This window comes from Stegostoma tigrinum, chromosome 33 (assembly GCF_030684315.1).
Source record: "Stegostoma tigrinum isolate sSteTig4 chromosome 33, sSteTig4.hap1, whole genome shotgun sequence".
Lineage (NCBI taxonomy): Eukaryota > Metazoa > Chordata > Chondrichthyes > Orectolobiformes > Stegostomatidae > Stegostoma > Stegostoma tigrinum.
Window position 1 is genome coordinate 19631106 of NC_081386.1, and position 10686 is coordinate 19641791.

The window sequence follows — 10686 nt, forward strand, 5'->3', positions numbered from 1 at the left end:
ATGCTGAAGGAACCAGAAGTGGCCAAAACACATTGACCTTTTAGAGCTATGGAACTGGAGAATACAATCAGCTAATAAATGGAACATCTACTGTAGCGATCAGCATTTAAGGGGAAAATGTAAACACACCAGTGGATGGAATATCAACAAGGAGACAAAGAGGGAAAATAGAACTAACGGGTGAAACATGCAAAAGACATTAACAATGTGTCAAAAGCCTGGGCTTGTTCATTCAAGTGCAATTAAACTTTTAACTGTGTACTAAATATGAATTATTGTCCTGCTTATCATAAAGTTGCAATGCCAAGAAACTCATTCAATTCACATCTCCAATCCTGTCTGATAGACACACAGAATTTCCTGTGTACTATTCATCACTGCCTACTCTTTTTGAATATGTTAACATCTTTGAGCCACACCCTTTTGAAGTCACTTTGTTTTTGATTTCAGATTTAAACAAGGTGCGAAAAAATCCACCAATCCCAAAGAATAACACACTCCAATTAAAAACCACATTCTCCAGCGGTCGGTCTCTCTCACTTGGGTTCTTGCCCACTCCTGTGCAGCCCTGGAGAAAGGACACATGGCACCTTCCACTGTACCAGCTGCCCATTTTCACCACAACTTGGGGGCATGATAGACACTAAACATGTTATTTTAATTTCAGAAGTTCCTTCTTTATTTTGGAAAACAAAGTACTTCCATTGAAATTCTAATTGACCTTTGAACTGTCCAATCTTTCCTTATTGAAGCCTTTTCCAATAATCAGCAAATTAATTCTGCCAGTGGCAGACATTGAGAACTTTCCCCATATCATCCCTCTCCCTGCCATGACCCTCATTTCAACCTCCTGCCTGTTACCCGCATTTGTAGATTTGTCAAATCAAATTAATTTGAGGTAGAATTGCAATACAGGTTTGGATCTTTCGTTAGGAATATTGGTCAGGCCATCAGCGTTCACTACAGGTATGGAGTAAATTGGACAGCAATTTTCAATGGTCACATGTGCATTCAAATACAGAATTCGACAAGCTTCTAATTAATTTTCCCTGTTCTGTCACAGCTTTCTTCCTATATAGTTCACTGACAAACACTGCATTCGAGAAGAGCACAAATTTGCAGTACTTATCAAATAGATATCTACTAAACAAAGTAGACAAATATAGTCCTTTTCCATTCACATATAGCGGCATTTTTATTGGCAAGTTATTACTGCCAATAAATGTATCTGTCACTGTCCTGCAATCCTCTCCCACTTTAAAGTGGGCGTGGCAGCCATGTTTTTAGCCACAATGGGCTGAAATAACTTTGCCTCATTTTTTTTTCCTTAGTAAGGATTCTTCAGTCTTACTGGTGAAAGAAGTGTTCGCCTTTTCACACAGGCCTGTGTCCCCATTAGTGATACCTGCTTTGATGGTCTATAAATTGCACATTGTAAAACATTAATGTGAGCAGAGTTAAATGCACTGAACATGGTCATTTCCTGTAAAATCAGTGGGACCACGGACCTTTGCTCACTATACAAATCTATGTGAAACATTGTAAACATTCTGCATGGCATTTGGCCTGCTGAACAGCACTCTGCTTTCCTTGTGATAATCAGAAAGAACACAGTGATCCACGCAAGTAACTGCTGCAACAGTAACATTTTAAATCTGAATAACCTTCACTCTGAGTTTACGAATGGCAAAAACTTTGAGTAACAAAGAATCCCTACTGTGTGGAAGCAGGCAATTCAGCTCATCAAGTTCACATTGACCCTCTAAACAGCATCCCACCCAAATTCACCCTATTCCTACAACCCTGCATTTCCCATGGCTAGTCCAACTAGCCGATATACCTGGATACTATGGGCAATTTAGTATGGCCAATCTACCTAACCAGCACATCTTTGGGCTGAGGGAGGAAACCCATGTTGACATGGGGAGAATGTTGAACCTGGAATCCTGGTGTTCTGAGGCAGCAGTTCTAACCATTGATCCACTGTCCTACCCCACAGGTCATTTCTTTTTTAAAAAGGACACTGTAGTCCATGGTGTGGCTGTATCAGTCCACCTGGGCCCTCTAATTCTGTAATGTTGAAGAGATTTCAAAAGGTAGGGCTATTTTGAAATAATAATTCATTTCAGGAGTGATGAGAAACTGGACTACCATGGCCTTTCGCCACTAGGACTTGAGTCAAATTCAGTCCAGATGCTAGGATATAAGTTTCCTCTCACAGTGAAGTTCCTTATGTATAACCAGCATGTGGGAATTTTAAACCAATCCTTAGTCAGCACAAAGCCAAAACTGAGAACTGCCCAAAACTGCTAACTAATTTAAAAGTCATAATTCTACTAATTGCTAAATCTCATTCTGTTGAATAAGAGATGAATTTGAGTTAAGGTAGGATGTTGGCAGATAAGGACACATTATATATTGAGCATGTATGCACCAGAACCACTTGCATCTCACTCAAATCCTAAAGACAGATCTTACTGCAATGTTAACCATTGCCCATGAGTCACCAACAGCTCTTTGAACCTCAGTTGATATGACATAAGTTGACACTTCATTCCCCAAAGCTGCACTCCTCAACTTCATGAAGTCAAGGGAATAAATGTTTTTGAAAATGGGTGGCATATGTTATGTGTTTAACACCAGAAGTGGACTTCCTGACCTCCTCCACTCAACCACACCCTCACATAGAACATAGAACACTACGGCACAGTACAGGCCCTTCGGCCCACAATGTTGCACCAACCTATGAAACGAAACTGAAGCCCATCTAACCTACAGTATTCCATTATCATCCATATGTTTATCCAATGACCATTTAAATGCCCTTAAACTTGGCGAGTCTACTACTGTTGCAGGCAGGGCATTCCACGCCCTTACTACTCTCTGAGTAAAGAACCTACCTCTGGCATCTGTCCTATATCTATCACCCCTCAATTTAAAGCTATGTCCCCTCATGCTAGCCTTCTCTATCCGAGGTAAAAGGCTCTCACTGTCCACCCTATCTAATCCTCTGGTCATCTTGTATGTCTCCATTAGGTCACCTCTCAACTTTCTTCTCTCTAATGAAAACAGCCTCAAGTCCCTCAGCCTTCCTTCATAAGACCTTCTGTCGATACCAGGCAACATCCTGGTAAATCTCCTCTGCACCCTTTTCAATGCTTCCACGTCCTTCCTATAATGCGGCGACCAGAACTGTACGCAATACTCCAAGTGCGGCTGCACCGGACAGCTGCAACATGACCTCATGGCTCTGAAACTCAGTCCCTCTACCAATAAAGCCTAACGCATCGTTCACCTTCTTAACAACCCTATCAATCTGGGTGGCAACTTTCAGTGTTCTATGTACATGGATACCGAGATCTCTCTGCTCATCCGCGCTACCAAGAATCTTACCATTAGCCCAGTACTCTGTATTCCTGTTACTCGTTCCAAAGTGAATCACTTCACACTTTTCCGCATTAAACTCCATTTGCCACCTCTCAGCTCAGCTCTGCAGCTTATCTATGTCCCTCTGTAACCTGCAACATCCTTCCGCACTATCCACAACTCCACCGACTTTAGTGTCACCTGCAAATTTACTAACCCATCCTTCTATGCCCTCATCCATGTCATTTATAAAAATAATAAACAGCAGTGGCCCCAAAACAGATCCTTGCGATACGCCACTAGTTACTGAAAACTCACAGTCCACTTTACAGTTGTCACCTAAACCATGAACACAACAAAGTAGCTATCCAGAAAATAAGAAAAAAAGAGCGTTGCATTTACTGCCATATGATGGTACAGTGTAATGATTAACCAAAGGAAAGAAATCTTGAGGATTTATTTTTGCAGCAGGTCTCCCAATCAGAGGGAGGGAGTTGCATGTATATTGTGGATCTTGTTAAGTGACGAAATACCGGATGATGTATAACACTAATGAGCTTTTCCTGCTCTGTCTGACCAGAGAATACCACAGTATGATGCTGACAAAAGACTCCCCAGAAGGGAAGAAAGCAGTACAACTTGTGAATGACACATTCTGGTCTGAATCATCTAGTGTACTGCATACTGAAACTCCATGATGATCAGTATATACGTTTGTCAGCATTACAGATTTTGTATTGGCTTTTCCCTCAATTTAGGAATGAGTAGAAAGTAGGAAGTCTAATATTTGAACTGCACTGCTGAAAATGTAAGTCTTGGACTCAGTTGGTTCAGACATATCTATTTTTTCTGTAATTCCTTGAATCCATTGATGCATGCAGAGATAAAAATTCACAGAAGATACCTAGCTAACCAAATGTAGATATTAAGTGTGGGCAGGCTATTCCTCTACACGGGCGATTTCAAGCCTAATCATGGGCACGTGCAAACTGATTCAGATTCTCCCCTCCCCCTGTTGCCCTAGCAAGTGTACTGTTGCAGACAGCATGGTTGATAAAGCAATGTAGACCAAAATTGAAAACTGCATCTGTTTAGAATAGGAGAATCCCTACAGTGTGGAAGCACACCATTTGGCCCATCAAGTCCACACACCTTCTGAAGAGCATCCCCTTTTCCTATCATTATAACCCTGCATTTCTCATGGCTAACCCACCACCCTGCGTATCCATGTTCACTATGGACAATTTAGCATGGCTAAGCCACCTAACCTGGGCTCTGGGAGGGAACCCACACAGGCATGGGGTGAACATGTAAACTGCACATAGACAGTCATCCGAGGGTGGAAATGAACCCAGGTCCCTGCTGTTGTGAGGCAGCAGCACTAACCACTGTGCTGCTCCTGGATTACCTTGGCTCAATTGTGTGGCACTGGTGCCATATTTTTGAGTGAAAGCAACATTGGAGCTTAAAGCTTTGCTGATGTGAAAAGGCAGCAATAATGAAATGAACAAAGAATGTTCTGGAGGGTAAGATTAAAGAAGCTCAGTTTCAACAAGCATCAAAGGAAGTAGTTAATCCGAAACTTTCTTAGAATATTAAATAGTACAAAAATGTTCACCGAATTAAACCAGAAAAGAGGGATCTGAAAACTCAATTATAAATTGAAAAATCATTATTAGGAGAATTTTTTACTCAGTGATAAATATTACCAATAATCTGCCTGGCTTGTGCCAGAAGCAAAATAATAGGAATATTCTAAATGTGGCAATAACAGGACTTGTGATCTACAGCAATAGACCAAATGGACTTACTTTGCAATTGATTTCTGTTCTGTGCATTATCATGTTAATTCCTCTTCATTAGCAATGCTGCCAAAGACATTTTACAATCTTGTAGATTCATTCTGATGACACTGAGCAAGCAGGCTTGCTGGTGAAATAAACAATAGCATCATGTTCATATTCGAACAATATAAGTGGGGAAAGATGTACATTTGTCTGTAAGGTCATGGAGTTATACAGGATGGAAACAGACCTATTGGTCCAACCTGTCCAGGCTGAACATAATCCCAAGCTAAATTAGTCCCACCTGCGTGCTCCTGGCCCATATCCCTCCAAACCTTTCCTATTCTTGCTTTTCCAAATGCCTTTAAAACATTGTAATTGTACCTAAATCCACCAATTCGTCAGGAAGTTCATTCCACACGTGAATCACCGACTGTGTAAAACATTTGCCCCTCATGTCTTTTTAAATCTCTCTCCTCTCATCTTGAAAATGCTTCCCCTAATCTTGAAATCCCGCAAATTAGGGAAAAGGGACCTACCATTAGCCATACCTATACTGCTCATGATTTTATAAACTTCTATAACATTGCCTCTCAACCTCCTGCACTCCAGTGAAAAATGTCTTAGCCTATACAGCCTTTCTTCATAACTCAAACATTCCATACATGGCAACATCCTGGTAAATCTCTTCTGAACCCTCTCCAGCTTAATAGTATCCTTCCTATAACTGGGCAACTAGAACTAGACACAGTATTCCAGAAGAGGCCTCATCAATGTCCTATACAACCTCAACATGATTTTGCAACTCCTATTCTCAAAGGACTAAGTAATGAAGGCTACTGTGCCAATCATCGTTTTAACCACCCTGTCTACATGTGATGCAAACTTCAAAGAATTATGTACCTGAACCCTTAGGTCCCTCTGTTCTATAACATTCCCAAGGCCTACCATTAATTGTACAAATCCTACCCTCACTTATTGTACCGAAATGAAATACCGCATATTTATTCAGATTGAACTCCATTTGCCATTTTTCACCCCATTGACCCATTTGATTAAAATCTCTTTGTAATCTGAGAAAACTTCTTCACTGTATTCTATGCCACAAATTTTGGTGCTGACATAATTCAAAATCTTTTCAGTTTTTGACAAGAATTATTCGTATTCACCACCAACCTAGAGTCAGCAGCACCAAAAACAATTCATTCTCCAATGCATTCTTGAATCAAGTAAATAGTGCATGTGTGCACACAGAAAGTCAATTTAAATAAGTGTTCAACAACTGAAAGAGTGGGCAGATCACTGTACATCCCTCTTTCTACTCTGGAGCATAGAAATTCTATCCTCAATGTATCTCACAGTGGCAGTAACTTGGCTATTTGCCTTAAAAACTTAATTCATTAGTTTATTCTTTCCCCAGAACAAATCAAATCAGAGTGCTGACCTTGATCCATATTGACCTGACTCCTGGAAATATGATTCACTATGAGCCAGTTCACAGGATATGGATTATCACCTGATATGTTTTCTTTCCTTGTGTAATTCTTTTTATTTTTCTAAATACTTATATTTGCTTTTCTTTATATTCTCATAAAATAATTCAACATTGCCCTAGATCTGTAACTACATAGACAAATTGAATTAAAATAAAAGTAATTCTTAGAGTTATATAAACTTCACTGAACTTATGAAGGTTTTTCTCAAATGCTGCACAGCCAGAGAAGTGTAGTCAGTTTTGTTAGAAATACAGCCATTTTATGCCCCGAAAATAAAATTAGAAACAAAAAAAAACGTGGTCAGCCAGGTAAGCAGGAGCAAGCATGCTCCAACAGTTCGTACCTTGCTGCCACCACCATCTTGGTTCTTTGCTCTATTCAGAAAATTGCTATGCACTACATAACCACAGAGTTACCTTTCCAGTGCAATAAAGCAAACTCAATGTACATAAGCCATTTGTAACTTTGTCCCTTTTGATTATTTTCTGCGAAGATGTAGAAACTTCCAGACTATCATCACATTTTCCATATGATCTTTACACTACTTTGACAATTAAAATTGTAAAATATTTAATTGTTACATCCACATTCATTCTATGATCTTTGTGTTGTATTTTTCAACTTTTTTACTTGCTTTAGAGTCTTGATATGCAATGTGACTTCATGTTATTCAGTATAGATTCTAAGATTATCAGTTTGTTCTTTTTACATACTATACAACTTGCTTCTGTTTGAAACTCAGAATAAAGAATCACAGTATTGCTCCTTCATTCATAGTATTCATTCTCAACAATTCCTACGATATAGGCATTACTTTGTGATGTCATGTTTTTTCAGTGCCGTTTGCTAGAATCATAGAATTGCTACAGTGTGGAAACAGGCCTTTTGGCCCAACAAGTCCACTGCTGCACCAAAGAGCATCCCATCCAGACCCTTTTCCCTACCCCTGCATTTTCCCAAGTCTAACCCACCTAACCTAAACATCCCTGGGCACTATGGGCAATTTAGCAATGCCAATCCACCTATCCTGCATATTTTTGGACTGTGGAAGGAAACAAGAACACCCAGAGGAAGCCCACGCAGACATGGGGAGAACATGCAAACTCCACGCAGATAATTGCCTGAGGCTGGAATCGAACCCAGGATCCCCTGGTGCTGTGAGGCAGTAGTGCAAACCACTGAGCCACCACGCTGCCCCAAAATAAACAGACTTTCTCTTCCCTGACCAGGAATCAAACCCAGGCTGCGACGGTAAAAGCGCCAAATCCTAACTACTAGACCACCAGGGAATGTAAAAATTCTTCAGGCAGGAAAAGAATGGGTTTAAATAATTTTAGTCATCAGCTTTTTCCTTTATACAGTGTTGTGCATAAAAATAACGCATATTTGTTTTGACACCTAATAAAATTACTGCATGATGACGACATTCCTAGCTGTCATGTTATGTAAGAACATTGCAGCATACGTAGGCCAATCTGCCCATGAAGCCAGCTTCACAATTCAATGAAGAAAAAAAACCAGACTAAATGTTTCGGGTCTGGTGACCCTTCCTCAGAACTGGTCAGGAACCTGGACCTGAAACGTTAATCCAGTTTTTTTTTCTTCACAGATGCTGCCAGACCACTGGCCCTCTTAGTACAAAAACTGGAGCAGTGCAGTCAATCCACAATATACTGCCTAATATCGTCCAGACTCTGAAGCAGTGCATCCACTCCTGGTACCATTTGTCCACCTTATTGGTCATTTACTTCTTTCATTGATGTACGCTGTTCAGTATTTTCTTGAAAAAAGCTTTTCAAATGTTGCTCATTTGTGCACATGTTGTTTAAGAATATGAGGAAACTGTATAATCAGCTTCCTCTAATCTGTGTAATTGGCAAAACCTTACAATGTGAACCAGCGTGAGAATGGCTACTTTTATGAGCGCAATCCCATCTAAACATATTGAATCTTTGCGCCAAGGTGAAAAATTGCAGAAAACATGAACTTTAGCAATTGAGCATAATTCACTTGTGTTCTCAACTCTCAAATTTTTATGTTCAGTTGGCAGATTTCTCTCAGATAATGTTGATACTGCTAACGCAACTTAATGGAAACTCTATGCCGATATTTATTGCATTTTTTTGAATCAGAGGATACCCAGTGAGAAACCCAGTAAAGTATTTTAACGTTATTAAAAACTTGCAATTTTTCAGTTTAAATTCCAATATGGAATATTCCAGGTTTGATTTTCATGCTGCACAAAACACAAAGGATAACAGTTACCACCAATAGAATTAAACGTAAGCCAAACTCTAACATAGAACTTACTTGTCACTCACTAAAGGACCATGGCCTGAAATGTTAATCTCATTACATGAAGAAAGGTTGAACAAGTTGGGCCTATACTTATTGGAGTTTAGAAGAATGGGGCTATTTTATACAAAATGTAAGATTGTGAGGGGACTGGATAGGGTGGATACCCACTCACTGGGGAGGAAAAACTAGTGAATGTAATTTAAGAATAAGAGATCTCCCTTTTACAACAGAGATTAGGATTTCTTTTGCCAAGTATTGATAGAGTGTAGAATTCTCTAGATAAGGTTTTGATAGACAAGGGAGTAGAGGGTTATGACATGCAGACAGTAAAGTGGAATTGAAGTCACACTCAGATTTTATTGAATGGTGAAGCAGATTGAAGGGCCAACTGGCCTAGTCCTGCTCATAAGTCCCATGTCAGTTTCTCTCACCAGGGACTGACCTACTGAGTATTACTAATTTTTTAAAAAATTTCATCTTCCTGGAAGGTGGTCACTCAGCTCCCCAGGAGTTTATAAAAGAATCATTCCTAGTTGAAGCATGTTGTATTTAATTCACTTTCAACAGTTCCACCCAATCGGAAAACGGGTTAAAATTAAACAATAAGTTAGCTTTGTAGAAAATCAAGCACTTCAGCGTGGCTGTGTACATAGGTAAAAATCTCATCATAAAGGCAGGCAAAACAATTAAAATAATGACTCAGCATTGTTTTAGGTGGCTGAGCTGAACTGGGTGAAACTGGTCTCTGTTCAAGTTTGATAGGATACCATAGTTGTAATAACCTGTTACAAAGTCAACATGAATTTGGATCATAACAGAGGGCAGCTCTGATTAATACTGCAGCGTCTCAAACTACATTGGCAATTTTTGGTTAAGTTCTTAAACATTGATTTCTGTTCACGTTTTAATACAAGAACATTTTTTCAGAATGTAACTGTCAAAGAAGTTAAACTTAATAACCATATCTTTTGTAACGAACGTGTATTTTTCACAGAAATTACAGTGATCTTTGCTTTTCGGTTACCAAGAGCTCAGAGACAAATAAAACCTGAAACAGTGTACAGACAATGGCAAGGTTAAACTAAAGACCATGGGTTTTGTTTACTAATGTCATTGCCCTCTGCTCTTGATGTTTTTGAATACTTATTGCCCACATATATACAAAGAATATTTGAATATTTTCTGATGAAGATATAGACCCGAAATGTCAGCTTTCCTGCTCCTCTGATGCTACTCGGCATGCTGTTTTCATCGAGTCACTTCTACAAATTTCAGGCATCAACTATACCCATGGAACAAATTCTAATGAAGAGTTCCTTTACTGATTGTTCATTTATTCATTCATGGGATAAGGACTTCGCTGGCTAGGCAGTGTTTATTGCCCAGAGGGCAGTTAAGAGTCAACCACATTGCTATGGGTCTGGGGTCACAAGTATGCCAGACTAGCTAAGGATGGCAGTTTCCTTCCCTAGAGGACGGAAGTGAACCAGAAGGATTTTTCCAACAGTTCACAATAGATTCATGGTCATCATTAGACTCTTAATTGCAGATATTCGTTGAATTCAAATTCCACCATCTGCCGTAGCAGGATTCAAAACTGGAACCCCAGAACATTATCTGGGTGTCCAGTGATAATACCACTAGGCCACTGCCTCCCCTCAAAACTTTGCAAAGAGGAGGAGAGAATTGTTAGAAGGGAATAACATTAATTTAAATAACATTGGTCTTTAAATCCTAAAACA